The sequence below is a fragment of the Rattus norvegicus genome, chromosome 14 (genome assembly GCF_021556685.1).
Source record: "Rattus norvegicus strain SHRSP/BbbUtx chromosome 14, alternate assembly SHRSP_T2T, whole genome shotgun sequence".
In the NCBI taxonomy this organism is placed as follows: Eukaryota; Metazoa; Chordata; class Mammalia; order Rodentia; family Muridae; genus Rattus; species Rattus norvegicus.
This window is the reverse complement of record NC_141547.1, coordinates 27,117,587-27,138,124: the sequence shown is the minus strand read 5'-3', so window position 1 is coordinate 27,138,124 and position 20,538 is coordinate 27,117,587. Positions and strand designations below refer to the sequence as shown.

Below are 20,538 nucleotides of genomic sequence, written 5' to 3'. Positions count from 1 at the left end.
TGGGGTAGGTGGGGGAGGGAGAGGGAGAGAGGGAGAAGTGGGGGGGTGGGGAGAGAGAAGAGAGGAGAGAGGAGAGAGAGATTATTGACTAAAAACTGTAATGATAATTCTTTTGTCCGGTATGCTGGTAAAGCACTTTAATCCTAGTGCTTAGGAGGCTGAGGCAAATAAGTTTGAGGCCAACCTGGTCTTAAGGAGTCAATGGCTACTCAGTAAGACCTTGGATTTTGCCTCTCAGAGAGTATCTCTGTGCGTTACTAGTGGAGAGAAGGGCATCTTCACATATGTACACTTCTTTCCTCTCTGAAATGGGAAGTTATTTCCTACTTTTATGCTAAAATAAGGAGGGGGATCTTACACATTTTACTTTTACATATTACGTACTTGGCCCACTAAAAGGTAGCAGATCTCTGCCTCATGTGTGCCAAAGGTATATGAACACTTAGGAAAAATAAAACTACACACACACACACACACACACACACACACACACACACACGGAGACAGATACTCTGTCTCTTTTTCCAGTATCTGTGTTCCAGATGCCGAGAATACTGTGGTTTAGGAAGAGTATGAGTGACAGATAAATATACGCTTGGAGAGAGCATTCTAGTGGAAGCAGGCAAAGCAGAAAAGCACAAATACTTGGTTTGGAGCTAGAGCGAGGGCTTATGAATTAGGAGTAGTTGCTGCTTTTGCAGAAAGACATGGGCTCAGTTCTGGGCACCCACAGCCACCTGTAATTCCAGTTCCAAAGCAACCTGATCCCCTCTTCTGGCCTCTGCTGGCACTTAGATGTGCACGATATACAAACCCATCAGCAGCAACGCACATGCACTTAAATAAAAATACACAAAAATTTTACAAAAGAGAGTTGCGCTAGAAGTATATCATATCTTCCCATGTGCCCTAGGGAAAACAGTAAGACAGGGAGAGGGGAGCAGGATTCCTGGGGAGCATTCTCAGGGAAGATCTAAAAGGCACGGTGATTTTTAAAGAGATACGGAACATCTAAGAAACAAGACCGTCAAGGTTTGTGTGAAGGAGGTGAATTTTAGGAAGTTGTGGAGGACTCCGGGTGACCAGGGCAGAATGATCCAGGAGTGTGGGGAATGTACCATGACATCAGTGGGAGCTTGGAGACAATGCTAGTTCAGGAAGAATAAGGATGTAGGGACTCAGGAAACCAACAGATATTTGTACAGAGCAGTGATTAACCATCGGAAGGCTGGCCTGCCCTGAGCAGGACATTGGTAATCACTTCCAGGAGGGAAGGTCTTCCTAATGGTAAAAGTAGGTGCTAAGTACCCAAAGCTGGGCATCACTCATCAGATGCTTAAGGACAAGAGCATTAAAGACTCAAAGCTACATGATTAGGATGGTTGGACACAAGATATCTGAGACTGCATGGCCATGATCCCTGTAGGGCTGCGTAAGCGCACACTGGGAGGAGCTCGTCTTCCTTATCTACAGTTTTACAATGTGATAACAAGGGCTCCTGCGTTGTTAGATCTTCCAGTCCTTTAAGAATAGCCCAAGATATTGTCTGTATTGTCTCCAGCGTCCTAGAAATCCAGGCATTAACACAACAGTTGTTAGTCCAAAAACACTCGCTCCATGTGAAAGCCTTCTGTCTGTATTCCCTGGCTTAAAGCAAGATAAAAGAGATAATTTCACCGTTGGTGAATATTAGGCCCAAGGTTCAGATATGAAGTAGAGGTGGTCTCTCAGACTTTAGATCATTTCAAGTATACCGATATTTTCCTCGGAGACATATTTAAAATAAGCGCGTAGTGATTTGAACTAAACTAAAGCATTGACGACTTTGAGTGTGCTCTCAGTTAAAATGATTCTTAGCGCAGACACATATTAGACTACTTCATCCTTAAATAGCAGGAACACTCCGGGACATATATAATCTAAAACAAATTCCCATTACGGATTCTTGATGGATGCATGGGTCAGTTGCTTTTATTACAAATATGTCATTGACTCACAGACCTCAGGCACCAGGAATTGCTCACGTCCATAGATTCACAATGTAGTTTTAGTGAAAATAGAAGTAAAAGTCGATAACCCATTTATTATCAATGTATGCTCCTAGAGCACTGGGCATTTTAATGATGGGCACTGCAGCTCCAGTGGATAGAGCTGCCTTTCAGTGGCATTTATAAGTCATTAGTAATGTAAAATTATCCAGCAGGCTGACTGCTTGTCTTTCACTCTTTAATGCTAAAGTGCCTTAGGTCCCCAGAGTCACAATTAATAAGAGCACTCAAAAATAACCTTAGGAATCTCCCACAGGGTGTGGTTTTGTTACAATGGAAGTTTGCCCTTGGGCTCCTTGGCTAAAGAATATACCTCATGTTTTATTGGATGTGAGGGTTCATCCAACAGGAGATTCTTTTTTTTAATTTCTCTTTGACATTCTTACGTGCGCATGTTGACTTAACTTCTACCATATAGTATCCCAAATTCCTTACTATAAGGTTTGATAACATCCTTCTTGAATGGAGGTTTTATAGAATTCTACTTTAAAACATTTGTCTGCTGAAAAGCTGGGTGATGGTGGTGGTGCACGCCTTTCATCCCAGCACTCAGGAGGCAGAAGCTGGCAGGTCTGAGGCCAAGGCCAGCCTTGTCTATAGAGTGGCAGCAAGGGTTACCCAGATAAACCCTGTCTTAAGAAAGAAAGAAAGAAAGAAAGAAAGAAAGAAAGAAAGAAAGAAGGGAAGGAAGGAAGGAAGGAAGGAAGGAAGGAAGGAAGGAAGAAACAAACAAAGAAACAAACAAAGAAAGAAACAAACAAACAAACTGCTGCCCGGCCACTTTCCTTATTGAATTTTTTTACTGTGCATTTTAGGGGGCCAGAAAAATGATACTTTGGAATTGCTATTTGGTAAAACACTAATGTAAAATTAATTATTTTGCCCTCTGTCTTTTACTAAAGAGATAAAATTTAATAGACCGTCTTCTCTTTTGTAGAGAGCTACCTACTTTTTATTCTATCTCACTATTTCTTATCACCTAACCTCCTATCTGTCTATACATATCATCCACTTATTATCCATCTATCTATCTATCTATCTATCTATCTATCTATTTATCTATGTATCTATCTATCTATCCATCCATCATCTATCTATCACCATCATTTATCTACATTCATATCTCCTGCCTTTAAAATAGTTGGGCACCCATCATGGTGATTACTCAGTTGTTTTTCTCCGAGTCTCTGAGGATTCCTACAATGGGTCTACTTTACTTTAAAGAGGGCCCTTATTAAGCTGCTGGCAGAAACCGGCACCACTTCCTCCCAAGAATATATCTATTGTATCCAAATCTATTTTCGTGTTCCAAAATGCTGTTAAACAATGGTCCTAGGACTTGAACTTTCCTTTTTTTTGCTCTGTTGGTGAATGGGAGATTATACAACTGTTGCCTCAAGAAGGGAAAGAGAACACTGTGTGTAAAATCATTTTAATAAGGATTAATGAGAATAATTCTGAGCAGGGGTATTGGTGCAGAACGAGAGCTTAGTCATACTTGAGGATTATGAATTTCATCACATATTGTTCTACGTAAGGATAAATGAGTTTATATAACACACTTAGCACTGTGCTTGGTCCCAAGTAAGCACTTAGCTGGGGTAGCTACTTAATTATTGCTGTCAACACCGCCAATATCCCCAGCCCTTGCCGCCCCCTCACCCCATCGCATTCCAGCCTTTGTGGTCTGAGCAGTCAATGAACTGATTTATTTGCAGAGAGATGACTCAGTGCTTATAAACTGTATTTCCATCCCTGTTCACTTTTGTCTGGTGAGTCGGATGGCTTTATTCGGTTGTCCGTCATCTGCCAGTGGGAGCTGCCTTTGTTTGTGGCCTTGGTGGATAGTTAAATAAAAATTAGGGAAATGGAAAAGTTTAAAAATAAAAGCTTGGATTGCACCCACCGTACCACTGAGTATGATTAGGCTGAATTTGGCTCGTACGTGTTCGCTAATAGTCAGCGAGTCTGACACACTGGCAGTCGCTCTCCCCAGCACACATGTTCATGCTTTATAATATTTTGCACTTAGAGTGTTGACATATTTGTTGTGTGTTACTTTGTTTCCTGCCAGTGCCATAGAGAGGAAAGTGTTACTCAAAATGTAGGAAACAAGAAAATCAAGAATAAAATATTTGTACCTATGTGCCTTATTTGTTTGCATTCTTGTCAGGGTGAACATTTTTTTGTCTGGTGTCATATATGAATATATATGAGTATATTACACATATATAATCTTATAAGACAAAAAATTTACTTTGTGAGCTAGTAATATGGCTTACCAGGAAAACCGATCTTTATGTACAAATGAGGAGACTTCATTTTGATAGCTGGTGACCTGAGCTTGACCCACCTAAAAAGGCAGCAGAGAGCTGCTCGACAGAGTTGCCATGTGATCTCGACTCTCAGGTTGCGGTATATGGAGGTGCCCACAATACAATAGCGTAAATAAAATTCTAGAAGCAATATTGAACAATCGAATCTGACACCTGATACTCCCTGAATGTCCCTTTTCTTTAATAATGGCCATGTCGTCAGGGCATTTTCTTCTTTGCTTTTGATCTGTAGCCACCCTCTGCTGAGTCATATGATGAGATTCTGGTAGCAACATTTCCAGAAGCGCTTACTGACTCACTGCCTACGAAGGAAGCCGTTCCAATGTTGTTAGTCCCCACGTAACCAGGCAGCATGAGGAAACCTTCCCAGCCTCTTCCATGAGTCCTATCATGGTACCGAACTAGAACACTCCCATTAGTCACTTGAGTGAAACACAGTAGAAAGAGAAACCCGGGAACAATGCTGGGTTGCACCTTTTGTCAGTTTTTAAACTCGGAGTTACTAACTCGCTGGATTTATGCAATTAAGAACAAATTCACGAGATAACTCATGCTGGCCACAATGGCTAATGAAGCACACCTCTCCACTTTGGAAAGTAATGCTTGAATACAAGACATTTTTTCTGACAGGAAAAAAAAAAGCTCATTTCTGTTCATCTGTCATCACTTTAAAGTGCTATTTTAAAATAATTCAAAAGGCTGGATTCTATTCCTCATCCTATGACACAAGAACACTGTTGAGAAAACAGCATGTGTTCTGGAGGAGGACAGACCTTTAATTCATCAAGATGTAACTATTCATATTGTGTCTCCTTCCTAATCTCGTTCCAGCTCTAGACATGTTACCAGTAACAGGTTTCCTAACCTGTCTTATTTTCCACAGGAATTAATGTATGTAACGTACTGATTTAAAACAACAAACAAACAAAATTCAAATGGCTAAGGAAGTAGAGGAGAGAGGTGAGAGCAGAGAGGAGAGAAGAGAGTGGGGAAAGAGGAGAGAGGAGAGGGGGGAGAAGAGAGTGGGGGAAGAGGAGAGAGGAGAGAGGTGAGAGCAGAGAGGAGAGAAGAGAGTGGGGAAAGGAGAGAGGAGAGGGGGGAGAAGAGAGTGGGGGAAGAGGAGAGAGGAGAGAGGAGAGTGGGGAGAAGAGAGTGGGGAAAGAGGAGAGAGGAGAGGGGGATAGCAGAGAGGAGAGAAGAGAGTGGGGAGAGGAGAGAGGAGAGTGGGGAGAAGAGAGTAGAGAGAGGAGAAAGGTCAGAGCAGAGAGCAGAGAGAAAAGAGGAGAGAGGAGAGTGGGGAGAGAGGAGAGAGGAGAGAGGAGAGAGGAGAGAGGAGAGAGGAGAGGGGGAAGAGACGAGAGAGGGAACATCTCTTCATCAGTTTGACCTACTAACTTCATTTGTCATCTTGAATAGAAGCCATATTCTCCTGAAGGAATATTAGCCATCATTTTAGAGAACAAGTATTCTCCGCATATTTTTCTCTTCCTCATGAAACACAGTTTTCCAAATCTGCCTCATAAATATTTGTAAGTTACTACCAAGAAATCTTAGGGAAAAATACTAACCCAAATTATTATTTTAGTTCTCAATGAAATTGAGTTCAGAAGTTGTCTTTAGCTCGAAGATCAACTTCAGTCACTCCTCAATAAATTTCTTTTTATTTTGTCATATCATGTAATTATTGTTGGCTAGTTTTGTCAAATCCATATTTTCCATCCTTATGTATAATTAAATATAACGTTCCAACTCAGCATAGGGTGCTTTGAAGTCATCTTAAAATTTATATTTAATGATGCACTGTTTTTGACACCACTGATTCTGTTATAAGAAAATTAATCTCGTTGAAGGGACAAAAAAAGTGGAATTGGAATAGAAATACCAGTCTGTAGGACTTGGATATATCAATTTGTGTTTAATGTCTCTGATGCTTTGGATTGAAGGGCCTATTAATGGAGATTAAGTATGTTATTCTCTAAAACAGCCTTCCTCTGTCATTTCCTTGTGCTTCCATGGATCTCCGGACTGTGTGTTCTAAGGATTTATGATTTCAAATTTGTGCCTGTGAGAAGTCTAAGGCTATTTTGATCTTAGGATGGGGCCATGCAAGAATTTGCTCAGATCTTAGCATCATGGGAGATTATTAACTTCTTAGGGCTGGTGGGCAGTTTAAACACAGAATTTATTACTCTCCAGCTCTGAAAATATGAGAGGAAGGTGTCTGGTGGATTCCTGCTCAAGCCTGGGAAGCCTCCAGCCTTCATTCTGTGGTGTTTTCTCTCTGTGTGTGCCCAGATTTTCCCTGTATGTGAACAAGTGGATCACACTACTGTTATCATTTTAACTGTTATACTCCCCAAAGACCTGTTTCTAAATAAGATCTCATTTTGAGGTAAGAGGGCTTAGGATTCGATATACATGTTTGAAGAATGAGGATTCAACATGTGGTAGGAAAGGTGTGGTTTTAATAAATATCTGAAATAATCTTTTTTTCACTTCTTATCTAGAAGGTACATAGATCTTTACTTGGCTCTTAATTTTATCTTCTGTTTAATATATATATATATATATATATATATACATATATACACACACACACACACACATATATATATATATATATATATAAATTAATATATAAACCTGGCACTAGGGCATACTAAAGGTGATGTTATTTCTGATCTACATTCCACCACTTGTTTCTGGGTATTTTTTTCAGGTCCTAGGTATTGAACTTAGGGCCTTGCGAATGCAAAGCAGGTGACATAACTTCGAGCCTTATCACCAGACCTAAGTTATTCTCCATATAGACTTTGTATTGTTATTCGTTAAAAGAACTTGCACCTATTTGGGGGAGGGAGTAGCTTTTGGTCTAGCCTTGAGAGTGCTACTGCTTGTAAGAAAACTGACATAGTAGTAAAAGCTAAAATTATGAATTGAAGATGACAGCTATGTGAGAACATTTTCGTCAACTTGCCATTTTCATGTAGTAATTTAGCAATCTTCTACGATGTTTATTATCATTAAGAGTACTTATATGCTCATTTTACTGTTCACCATGTCTATTATGAAGGGAATATTTTCAGTGTTTTTTCTTTCAACAAAAATTTAATCTATTTGTTCTACTCAAATATGACATCACAACCTATGAGACATAGAACTACCCGTGTTGTGTCATCAATCACTTTCAACTTGAGACTCTGAGTTTAAGGATGGTATTAATCACTTCCGTCCTTCACTCTCCACATTTCATGATAAGGAAATAGATTTCTAAAGCAGGAAAGAAATTACCAAACACTGGGTAATTACTTGAAATTGCAGGACAAGAAGCTAGGTGTCATGGAATAAAAAATGGCTTTCATAAGCTTAAAGCACCCTGCAGCTGATCAACCCTAATTTTACAGATACAAGACTATAGGCATTGAGAGGGCAAATGGCTAGCTGAGGTTGTGAAGTTAGACAAGCACGATTACATTTAAAACATATTTATTTTGTGAGCATCCATGTATATATAAGGCAGGAGCCATTTTGAGGACAGAGGACAACTTGTAGTGTTGTTTCTGTCTTTGTACCCATGTGAGTGATATGGGGATTGAACTCAGTTCGTCAAGCTTGGCAGTAGGTATCTTTATTCACTAAACCAGTTCCCAGTCCTGAGATGCCTTTTTAATGATGCATATTACAATAATTCAGTAGAGGTAAATTCAGGGATGTTTTAGGGATTCCAATGAACCGGACATTTGTATGTCTCTAATATCACATTTACATTTAATCACTTGGACTATTAGAGAGGCGATTGGATGAACCTAATGGATGGGATGAATACTCTTATTAACAGAACACAGGGAGATGCCTTTCCCTTTCTAACACGTGAAGCCCACGGTACAGACTAGGAGCAAAGAAATTCTACTGGACACCACCTTTACCAACGCCTTTATCTTAAACCCTCCAGCCTCCAGAAAAATGTCATTATATGGCTCTTTATGAACCACGAATTCTTAGCATCTGACCAAGTTGACTTCAGTAAAATTATTAAGTATATATCCAAATTTCAAACTCCTCTTTCCCAAAACAACACTGGCGAGCCTAGCAAGTTAGCAAAAATCTTTGTTAAGAATATAGAATAGCGCTCACCATAGGGTCTGTGTTCCAAAGCCACACCTCAGTTCCCCCACTATCAGAATACCATACTAGTGGTTCTTAACTAGTAAAGGCTAAAGAGAACCTTTACTTTCCCACTATCCTCAGCAACCTAGGTCTTTTACTGTATTCACCAATGCCCATTGTACATCAGTTTTTCTTCCATCCTTCCTGCCTAACTGCCTTCCTTTCTTACTTCTTTTTGTTTCAAATCTCTTTCTGTTTATTTCTTTTGTGTCTGTGGACATTCACTGGGACGTGGCATGGCAGATGTATGGACACAACAGGGCAGCTAATAAGAGTATGTTCTTTCTTCATTATGTGAGTCCCAGGGATGGAACTTAAGGTTGTCAAGATTAGCAACAAATACTTTGACAGACTCAGCTATCTCATTGATGCCTTTTGTTTCTCTTGCCAAGGCACACAATCCAGTAATTCTGATTATTATTGAATGGCGATATTTCCAGTTGCAATGGTACCTTATATTTTCTTCATTCAATTTTCATTTATCTTTTAACATGATGATTATGTGATGTCTGTATTACCTAATGGCATTTAAAATATGTGTCTTTTCTCACTGTCTAATCTTACCTGGTTTTCAAGTTAATTTCTTTTTGTCTATCCCCACATAAAGTAACTATGCATTTTGAGGGCTACTCCAGCCTACATACTCCATTCTTTCCCTGTGTTCTTCTAATCCTCTTACTGCAATTGTATGAATACACAGAGCTTGAGTTGAATCTTTATTATTAATAGGCCCACATTCTTCTTTTTCTTTTCTTACCTCCAGGTGGTTCAGAGTCGACTGTACAGTGCTATACAAACAACCATTTGTAACTGAGAGCATTAAAGGCAGTGTCATAAGTACTTATGTTTATAGGCAAGGCTCTGAAATTTTAATTGTACTGATGTGTAAGGAGGGGTAGGCATTACAATATGGCTGTCTTCCTTTATTGCTCTCTTTTTTTTCCCCTCTGAGCAAAGATCACTGAGGCTGGCTTTCACGGTCTATACAGGCTGATCAATAACGCCTCATGATCCTTCTGTCTCTACCTCCTCCCCAGCACTAAAGTTAGAAATGTGTGACCACACACTCAGATGTTTACTTAGGTTCTAAAAATCAAAACTCAGGTCCTTATGCTTGCGTGACAAGCACCATACCCACGGAGATGTCTCTCCAGCTCTGTATGCATGTTTTTATAGTCACTGAAAACCCTAGCAGTGTATACATGACCTGGATGTATGTTACTAGCTGACCACTATATTTTGTTACTGTGCTTTAGACTTGATCTAATCCCTTGGAGGGAGGTTCAAATTAGTAGCCTCATTTAATCTACCACTACTTGTATAAAGTTTGCAAAAGTTGCTGAAGAATTAATAGCTTTTGGACAGGAATCCTAACATTCATATTCATTACATTCATATTCATCTACCAGAGAATAAAGCTCATTTCTTGGCATATAATAAAACTCAACAGCTGTTTCTCGAATGAATGGTTGAGTAGATAGATAAATAAATTGTATTAGCTTACAAATAATAAGAGGTTCACATCAGATGGTTTTTTTCCCCAAATGAACTGTTTATGTGTTTTTGAAGATTTTAGTAATATTTGTTAAGAGCGTGTTTGAAAATTCTGTTGGCTTCTTTTAAATCCCTTTCTTGGCAAAACTTGCTTTAGTGTTAAGGAAAACAAGCCCATAAAACATACAAAACACTATAATCATGCAATTTATCACTTTTAAACATGTGGATATTATTCCAGTGTGTTTACAATGCCTGTGCAGAAGCTTACAAGTGGTCTTCAAGTACCGAAGAAACTTTACATGTGTAAGTGCTATGTGGGCATTTATTCTTGCTCTGCGTCATTTCGTGCTTCACTGAAAACCACAATGTGCTCAACTTTCCATGGCTATTCTATTTGACGCCGTGAACCAGTTTTTAGCCGAGTACACTCTTAGACTTAAAAGTTAAATCTCCAGGATACCCACATGTGAGGAGAAAAGAAACTCAATATTGTATGCACATGTAAATTTTTAAAAAGAATCATTTATGAGACAATTATAAATGAATAAAATGACTATGGGAGAATCTATTGTTTAATCTATCTCGGTTGAAAATTTTATTTCTCAATCATTAACAAACTTAAGTATATCTCTTTGATTAGTGGCTTTGCAGCAATGTAACATCTCAAAATACTATAAATTATATAACAGCAACTCATGATTAAAATAGACCTCTGTTATTTATGGAGCAATTTATTTTTCCTATGAATAATACTGAATTATTTTGTTTCATATGAAAGTAAAGGTCACAGAAATGTATAATTATTTCAGATGTAGAGGCTCCATGTGTTTACGGGACTCCATTGTGTGATCTGGCCTCACTTGAGACCACCCGAATAACAAACTTTGGTATGCTGGATTCATCTTTTACCAAAAATTTGATAGATTTTTCATGCCAAGCCTTTAGGGAATTTCTGAAGTAAACTGTGGGTCAATTTACCCACATGACAACCATTTATCAGTGCGTGTGTATATGTGTGCACGCACACTTTTGTGTGTATACTATGTTTTGTGTTGCTTATTATGTACTTGTTTTGAGTGTATAGAAGTGTGTGTTAGTACATATATATGAGTGTGCATGCAGAAAATGGGTTGAGGTCACGTGTTTGCCTAGATCTCAGTCCACATTATTGTTTGAAATAATTTTTTTTTCTGAATCCCATTTTATGTAGGCTAGATGGCTCTTGAACTTCAGGGATTGAGCAGTGACTGTTTTCTCCATGGCTAACTGCTGTTATAGAAGAGTGTTTCAGTCTTTGGTTTTTATTTGGATGGTGGGGATCCAAACTCAGGTCCAGCCTTCATGGTGGTGCACTGAACTTCTTAGTGACCTAGCCAGAAAATGGGCTTCAGCATTGCATTAAGTGAAACGGGTTATGCTGATGTACACAGGGTCTGCTTGGTACTTAGAAAATAAAAACCTACCTAAGATGGTGTATCTATTGTTTAAAGGAAACTTATCCAAAATAAAGACAGTACATCTTATTTTAAAAATATTATGGCCTGAAAAAATTATACATATATATCTTGATCAAAAATGCTTCAAAAAAAATCTGAACACGTAAAATTGATTAGAAGTAAAAAGATAAAAAAAATACTTCTACCCAATCATATTTTATTTTTAAAATGTACTAGATTTTATTCACTGTCCTGTAAGCTTGGCTCTCATATGATGGAGTAAACATATTACATCTGAAATACTGGATTTTTTTTACAGTTTATTATAAATCACATTTGATTTGTTTATATATATATAAACAAAATAAAGGTACTGTGTATATTTCTTAAAGAAAGCCAACACAAAATAAAGGTGATACATATATTATTTTAATGATACTAAATTTTAAAATATTCTAATATTATTGATTGTTATTTTCCTTCGTGTTTAATATTCCCTCGAATAGTACACATACTTTAGATATATCTGGACATATTTTAGTTATCATTCCCTGGAATGAAAAAAATAGTTTTATATTTAATATTTAAATCCATAAAATTTTAATTATATAGTGAAAGAAATGGTAGACCTAAGAAATACTCTCCTGATTGAATGATCGTGGTTCTCTGTTCTAGTTTTAATTCCCCATTCTCTCTGGGGGAAGAACTTTCTATACTTATACAGGTTTCACCCCTGAAAATTAATACTCCTATAATGTTAATAATTATCTGTGAAATAGGGATCTACTAATTTGTATTATTTTGAACCCATGATCTAGATTCTCTTGATCAGAAATGCTTCAAAAAAAAAATCCGAACACATAAAATTGATTAGAAGTACAAAGAGAAAAAAATTACTTATACCCAGTCATATATTATTTTTAAAATATACTAGATTTTATTCACTGTCCTGTAAGCTTGGCTCTGTCATATGATGGAGTAAACATATTAAATCTGAAATACTGGATTTTTTTTTACGGTTTATTATAAATCACATTTGATTTTTAGCAATGACTAATCCCTTTCTTTCAGAAAACTCAAAACAATGCAAGGCATAGCCTGAAAAAGAGTACATACAAAGAGAAAACGAAGAATGTTTTAAAAAGGCATTAAAGCACCAGACAGTGCTGGCCCATGCCTTTAGTCTCAGCACTTGGGAGGCAGAGGCAGGAAGATCTCTGAGTTCGAGACCAGCCTAGTCTACAGAGCAACCTCCAGGACAGCCAGGGCTACACGGGGAAACCCTGTCTTGAAAAAGCAAAAACCAACCAACCAAACAAAATGTGTTAAAGCTTTTAAACAAAAACTGATTAAAGTGGAATAGTTTATCAAAATTAGGGGCCTCAGTCACCCCCTTAAACCAATCGATGGCTGGGACCTTTATATAGACTCTATTTTCATGAAAATATATTTGAATACTAAAATAGTATAGGTTTACTGTATATCCAAGTAAACTTAAAATAAACCATCACTAGTAGAAAAATAACCTGAGAAGCACCTTGCATAAGATATATTATTATAACCATATGAGATATAATTGTATATACATTGTTGTGTGTCCATATACATGTATAACTTATATGACTATCATTACCTTACATGCAGTCAAATGTCAGGATTAATGAAGAGAACAGATGAAAAATTCATAGGTACATAATATAATTTCAAATTACTAACTTATCAGAATATAATAAGCCCGAATTTTAATTTTGAAATAAAGCTTGGCAGATGCTATCAGAACTTAGTTTAAATGTTATGAGGAATGAAAATTAAGTGAAATCTTCTATGATAAATTGTCAGACATACTTCAAGTGAGGATCTGGGGAGTACAGGGGTACTACCAAAAATCTACAGAAAGAAAAATAAAGCAGTGCAATGTGGTAGCAAGGTGTATCAAAGTAGGAAATTATCTAAAATTCATTGATTTTGACTATTTTGTTATACTTCTTTGAGTAATAGTACAATTTGAGGATAAAGATTTCTTCTTCTTCTTCTTCTTCTTCTTCTTCTTATTATTATTATTATTATTATTGAAGAAAAATAAACTGTGCCTTATTCACCAGAGATGATAACCTGGGGCTTACTAAAGTTGTAACTATGATTATCATAGTAGATTATAGTAATAGCTCAGTCAATTAATGATAAAACTCCATATTATATTTTTTGTCTGCTGTTACTGTATACATCAATGTACTACCATTGTAGAGGTTTGGTGAGCATGGGCCCCTCCATGTAGCTTTCAACTCTCCTGATCCTTGCCTTCGTCTTCCTACACCATGTTTGTTTATTTATTTATTCATTCATTTAGTTTTTAAAGCATCTTTTGTTAAAGATTTATTCATTTAATTTATATAAGTACACTGTTAATGTCTTCATTCACACCAGAAGAGGGTATCGGGATCCCATTACAGATGCTTGTGAGCCACCATGTGGTTGCTGGGAATTGAACTCAGGACGGGTGAAAGAGCAGTAGTGCTCTTAATCTCTGAGCCTCTCTCCAGCCCCTCTTTTCTCTTCTTTTCTTTTCTTTTTCTTTCTCTTTCTTTATTTTCTTTCTTTCTTTTATTTTTCTTTAGGCTTTCTCTGTGTAGACCTGGCTGTCCTAAAATTCTCTCTGTAGAAAGGCTGGCCTTGACCTCACAGAGATCTGACTACATCTGCCTCCCAAGTGCTGGGATTAAGGCTATGTGCCTGCTGTGGCTGCGTATCTTTTTAAAAATAACTCCTTTTTCAGGAATATTTTTTATATTTTATCTCAATCACATCACAGATCTCAAAGTCTTCCCAATGGTCGGTTGATACTGTTTAATACTTCTGGTTGCATATTCTTGCAACGCGAAGTAGTGACTTTGAAGTGGGCAAAGGAATTTCCCTTCGTATTTTTGGTATGTACCCCGGAAGGCCATTGCAGATTTAATTATCCTCTCTACCCTGCCTGTTAACAATATAATTATCCGATGTCTGTTTTTAATGTTCTCAGATTCCTGAGTGCTGAGTTTTAAGACTTGGTGCACTCTTTCATTTTGATTGACGTTGTCAAAAGATACATCACCATTATTATTTCAAACAATCCTTTGAACAACTCTGCCTCTTGGGTAAGTCAGAGACACGCATGAAGTTCAGGTCAGCTACTTCTGATATATAAGCCACTAGTTTGTCTTAAGATATTGCCTTTTGTTCTATGACACTAGGGGAGAATCACTGAACTTTCCCTTCATTCTGACCAAGTCGTTCTCTCCTACCTCTGTTTTCCTACCACCTTGGTGTAGGACAGAATTCCCCGCTGTAGTGGTGGGAACGATAATGCTATAAATATTTATTGCTGATGTTTGCGTTCAAGTAATTCATTCCTAGCACTTGAGAGCCAGCTAGTAAGTGTTAAGAATTTCCATTGTCTTATTCCTTCTATCATGTGTTGCAATGGATCTCACATTGTGGTTATTTCTTATTCTGATATTTTTGTAAGCTATTCATTAGTGTTTCAAAAATTTGATGTTTTGATCTTTATACTTTTATGTTATATCCTAATCTATGTCCCGAAATTTTTGGAATTATATTCTGAGTCTGGTTTTATGACCCTCTCTGATTTCATTCTCTCACTTTTATTGTCTGTGTTCTACCAGGATTACTGTATAAACTAGTGTCCATGCATACTATACATCTATGGGTCATAGCAAATTTACTTCGGTAGAGATGTAACTCATTCGCATTACTGTATTCCATTTAACGATGTTTCCAGAGTTCACAGAGCAAGCCTCTTGCCTTGTCTCAAGGAGATGAAGAGCGTCTCGATTCCTGTGTTCTCAGTCACAGGACCACGTCCTCTTTCTTGCTTCGAAGTTTCCAATATCCTGTTATCCTCTCCTGTAACTGTGATCCTTATTAATCGTGGACATCTCCTCCTCCCTTTGAGAACTTGTCCACTCACATGAAGTTTAATTATTCTTTATTATTTAATTATTCTTGACTTTATGCTGTAATCCTGCGGCTGCTGCAGACTGTTCAGCCCCTGCTCTATGCAAGACCACCCGAGGCCTGAGGGGACACCTAAGTGGAGGGGGTTTTACACAACATCCATCTCTTAGGTTTCAAGTGGCCACATTTGTGTGTGATCACTGTAGAACAAAAATGGAATGTCTTTTTAAAAGTTTCTTTTGACATATGTAATCATTTTCCTGAGTCCCTGTTTATCATGAATTATAATTCTTATTATTATGGACATGTTAAACATCCCCATTGGAGTTTTTGACATTTGGAAGATTGGAAAAATTATGATAATGTGAAAACTGATACAATTTGGGATATTTTTTTCTTGTAAATTTAATTAGCAGAAAATGTAGAATTAAATTTAGTAATTGCTGAAAAATTATAGCAACTACATGTGAACTCACTTATTCAAGTACTTGGCAACATTTGAAACAGCATTCAGAAAACTATTTCTGTTGAGGTCCATAACTACTTTGTGTGTGTGTGTGTGTGTGTGTGTGTGTGTGTGTGTGTGTGTGCGCGCGCGCGCGCGCGCGCGCAACATATATACAAACAAAACAAAATATATATGTATATATGTTGTATATTATAGATATTTTATAAGTCATTATTCACTAGATATCTTTTATTTACATGTAATTTTTACATTGTATCACCTAAGTTTCATGCTTTTGTTTTTGACCACAAAACTTAATGACCTTTTTTATCTTTTTTATGTTGTCAATTTTAATTGTAGGAATTTCATTTAACCAAGTGCTGAAATATCATTAAAATTATTCTTTTTTGAAGTACTCTTGCTGAAATTCAGGGTATTAGAATTAAAGGAGATGTGGAGTTTTTATGTTTTAGTTTTCAAAAGATCATTTTTTCTTGTAACCATTGGGATGTAAAGAAGAAATTCCTATTTATCATCTACTTAAAATTCAGTGCCATTTCCATATTTATTATATAGGGTACATATAGTTTCTATTGAGCTAATGTTTTTCTAATAAAAGGGATAGATGATGTTAACTCATCTGCATGGGCTGAAACCTATTGGTTTCTCTCACTGGGTTGGTGATTACTCAGTATCTAAGGTTCTAAAGTCAATTTTAGACATTCCTTCAGGCTGAGCTCTGAGTTTTGCTCTGTAGCTTCAGATTCAGTCTATTAAAACCAATTTATTCATTCTTTGATAATTTCTGTGGATTAGGGACCTGGGAATGATTACATTATATGCATATGTCGCAGTTAAAAAAAGGCAGTCTGAGGGTGGTGGGGCTTCCAGGCTTCCTCACTGACTCCTTACTTCGAAGTACCAGTGGCTGTCAGCAGAGAGCCTCAGTTCCTCTGGCCCTTCCTCCATTGTTGGCCTGCCTGAGTTTCATTAATATTTGGGCTGAAACTGCCTTGTGATTTCATTGAACTATTCTGGAAAACTCTTCAGTCATTGCTTCCACACCATATGCATCAGAAGCGAGTCACTAAGGGTAACCACGGACAAGGAAAAAGGCAGTGAGAATGGAAGAGTAGGAAAGACTCGTAGACAAAGTAAAAACTACTGCATAACCAACACTCTTTAAAAGCAATAGAACAGCCTATACTCCCTACCCAGGTTACCTTATCTATAGCTCTGAGCTTTTAAAGGTCTCTGTAAATTCAGCTCCTACAAAGTTTGCTCCTAGCAGCATATATCAACCCTCTGTCTATGCCAGGGACTTGTTTCTTATCCTTGTTTCTCCCTTACCTTGTGAGTTTAACCATCAAATCTTATGGCTGCTTTGTTCTTTAACATAGACTCGATATGTTCTTTACTGTTACTGTCTTAAAGGAATGACCTTCTTTCATTTAATTAAGACAAATTAGCTTTCTATTCTGCATTTCTTCTGCATTCTTACCAAAGAAATTGCTTGGCAGAATCATTATTTTTAAAAATCTATTCAAAACGTAATGGAGGGAGTAAACAATAAATATAAATGTGGACTGTTCTGACTTCTTCCAGTTATAACAAATATCACAGGATGCAGATACTAGCCCTGTTTTATAGACATTTGTGTATAACCATTTTTAAAATTATATCATTGCACATGAAGGAAAGAGTGCTTTTTTCACATCTCCTGCAACTATTTAAAATCCTATCTCTCACTGCTCTGACAGGTGGCTTAGTTCATATAGTCTACATAGTCCTGGCATAAGCAGTGCCCTTTGGTTGAGTCTCTCTAGTGAATAAGTATCAGATTCCTCCAAAGGATCGATCAGTGTTCACTCCACTTTTGCTTCTCTATCCTTGGCCTCTTCTTCAGTAGACCACTCCTGTGCTAATTACATATGACTGTGGTTCTAGTCTGTCGACTGCTCCCGAAATCTACATTTATGATCCAATAATTGTGCACACACAGGTGTTATTCTGACATCTTGCACTCAGTATGTATAAAGCAGAATTATTTATATTACTTTATGTAGTATCAACAAAGTCAGTGCTGGTCTTTTAATCTGCTTGGTTTTTACATCTTGCTGACAATCTTCTCCTAACCACCAACCATGCCCTATATAACACTTCTCTATTGGAAAGTCTCATTTTTATACCTTACAGTTAGCCTGGAGAGTTTCTAATTCCTAATTGGGGCTCAGGAGAAAATATCTAAGTCCGGTTTGGTGTCTAGCTTCTAGCCTCCTGTCTCTCCCTGTGTAATCATTAAATGCATGGGTCCACTAAAGTTTATACCAGCAGGTGTTATTGATCAGGTCTCATGACCGTGGAGAGAGCCCAAAGAGGGAACCACAAAAATAGAGATTTTTTAATAAAGGAATGCCTAAGGGTTCTAAAAAATAAGAAAAATTATGAAAATGAGTAATTATCCTATCATTAAACCTTATGCAAAATATATTTTTTCATAAAAATAATATACTGTATTTTCAGAGATTACAGAGTTTCTAATATTTTGGGATATACATATGTGAATAATTTTGTAAATATTAGGTGTATGTAGCATGGAATTGTGGCATATTCTAAGACTCTTCTCTCTCTCTCTCTCTCTCTCTCTCTCTCTCTATGCATTTATATATACATATATATCCCTCTCCCTCTCCCTCTCTCTCCCCATACTTCATACATAGACACACACAATGCACACCCCTCCCACACACATAATGTACACTCATGTGTGCATTGTGTGTGTGTGTGTGTGTGTGTGTGCATTGTTTCTAAATCTAAAAGAAGAGAAAAACAAACAAAAACTTTAAAAGCAGCTCTCATGGAACTAGAAGCACTGTGCAGCCAGAAGTATTTTTCTAAAATTCTTTTTGTCATATTCGTTTGTGAAGACATTTAGCATGACTCTAAGAAGCCATTTGAATAGCTAACTAGGTAATATAGTCTCCAGAAATGCATTTCTTCAAAACACACACATCATTTGTGGAGTGAAGTTTTTCATTGGGTTACCAAAATGACTAAATTTTAAAAGAAAGAAAGCTTCCACAGTTGGAACTTGGAGCTTTATATAAAATATCACATGTGAGTGTGTGTGTGTGTGTGTGTGTGTGTGTGTGTGTGTGTAAAGGTGTGTTTATGTATATATAGAGAGAAGGGGAGGAGCGAATGAGAGATGGTGGGGTTGAGAGAGAGGAGAGGCAGTCATCTTTGTAGGTCCAAAGAAAATTTAGTCCTTCACATTTTAGGACTCTGCATCTGTCTAGTGTTTGGATCTTAATGATATTTTTGACAGTGGCAACCCAGATTAAAGCTATGTCAATGTTTTGACAAAACTGACTGATGAGTTTAATCAGCCAAATTGTCCACTTAGTCCAACAGGATCTCTGTCGGCGTGGATTGCTTATGTGTTCTGTTTTTGTTAAATTAACTCGATTCCAACCTAACTGAGGAAGTCAGCATAATATGGCCAGACAAATGGGGCATTCAGACAATTTACAAACTAGTTCTTCTTAAATAGCTAGACCAAGGTTCAGGTATAGCTTGTTTTAAGGTGCTACAAAACACATGTGTCTAAGTAAATTTTATAAAAACAGGAACACCCATATGATCCCATTTAAGAGACAAAAATCATGAAACTGGATTCACTTTTATCTTCCAGTTCTTTCTTTACTCTAAAATTCAAATAAGAAAAATGTCTTTCTTCATGCGGAGAGATTCTTATTATTAGAGAAATATGAATGCTTAGACAGCCATATGAATTTCTCGATTGGAGGCAGGGATGTTTTAATTTAGGAAGAGTAGATACTGAATGACTCTGTGTGACTATGCCCTGAGAAAATATTGACTCAAAACAAGGTAAGAGAATAACATTATAGTCAGATTCTCAAGATGATAACATCTATGATAATAATCTTGATGTCTGTGATCAGTGTTTGCAATTTGTGTGCGTGTGCATGCACATGTGTGTGTGTGTGTGTGTGTGTGTGTGTGTGTGTGTGTGAGAGAGAGAGAGAGAGAGAGAGAGAAGGAAAATAGAACATAACTGAGATATATGGTATGTTGGCAGGCAGCCATTCTGGAATCAGGCTACAATGAAGGCAGAAGAACTTTTAATTTTTTTTAATTTAAATTTATTTTTAATTATGTGTAAACATGCATGCCTTTTTCTGGATACGTATGCATAAGTGTAGATAAGTGGCCAAGAGATGATATCAGATCCTCAGGATCTGGAGTCATAGGCAGTTAAGAACCCTCTGATGTAGGTGCTGGGAAGTAAACTCAGACCCTCTAGAAGAGAAGGGGTTGTGCTTGGTCTCCGTCGCATCCCTCCAGCCCCAGCCAGAAGTACTTTAAGTGATCTGCTCAGAAGTTTTACATGGAGTCTATAAATAAGAAATAACAGGAACAAGACAAAAGTTATGTCATTCTAAACTTTAAAATAATAGATGTTTTTCAAAAAGAGAAATCACCATTTCAAAAGTCGAAAGGGTCATAGCATCCGGCTTCTTCTGCTTCTTCTCTTCCCATCTCGGCTTCCCCCCACAGACCTCTCTTCCATATTTCATCCTCAGAAAAAGAACCAAAAAATCCATATATTGTAAAGACTTAATTTTATG

The 20,538-nt window shown here is 37.3% G+C and overlaps 1 protein-coding gene across 49 annotated transcripts in view; it reads left to right on the top strand.

Moving 5' to 3' along the window:
* The window catches only part of Adgrl3 (adhesion G protein-coupled receptor L3), a 781,670-nt gene that overhangs the window by 334,711 nt on the left and 426,421 nt on the right, over positions 1-20,538 (top strand).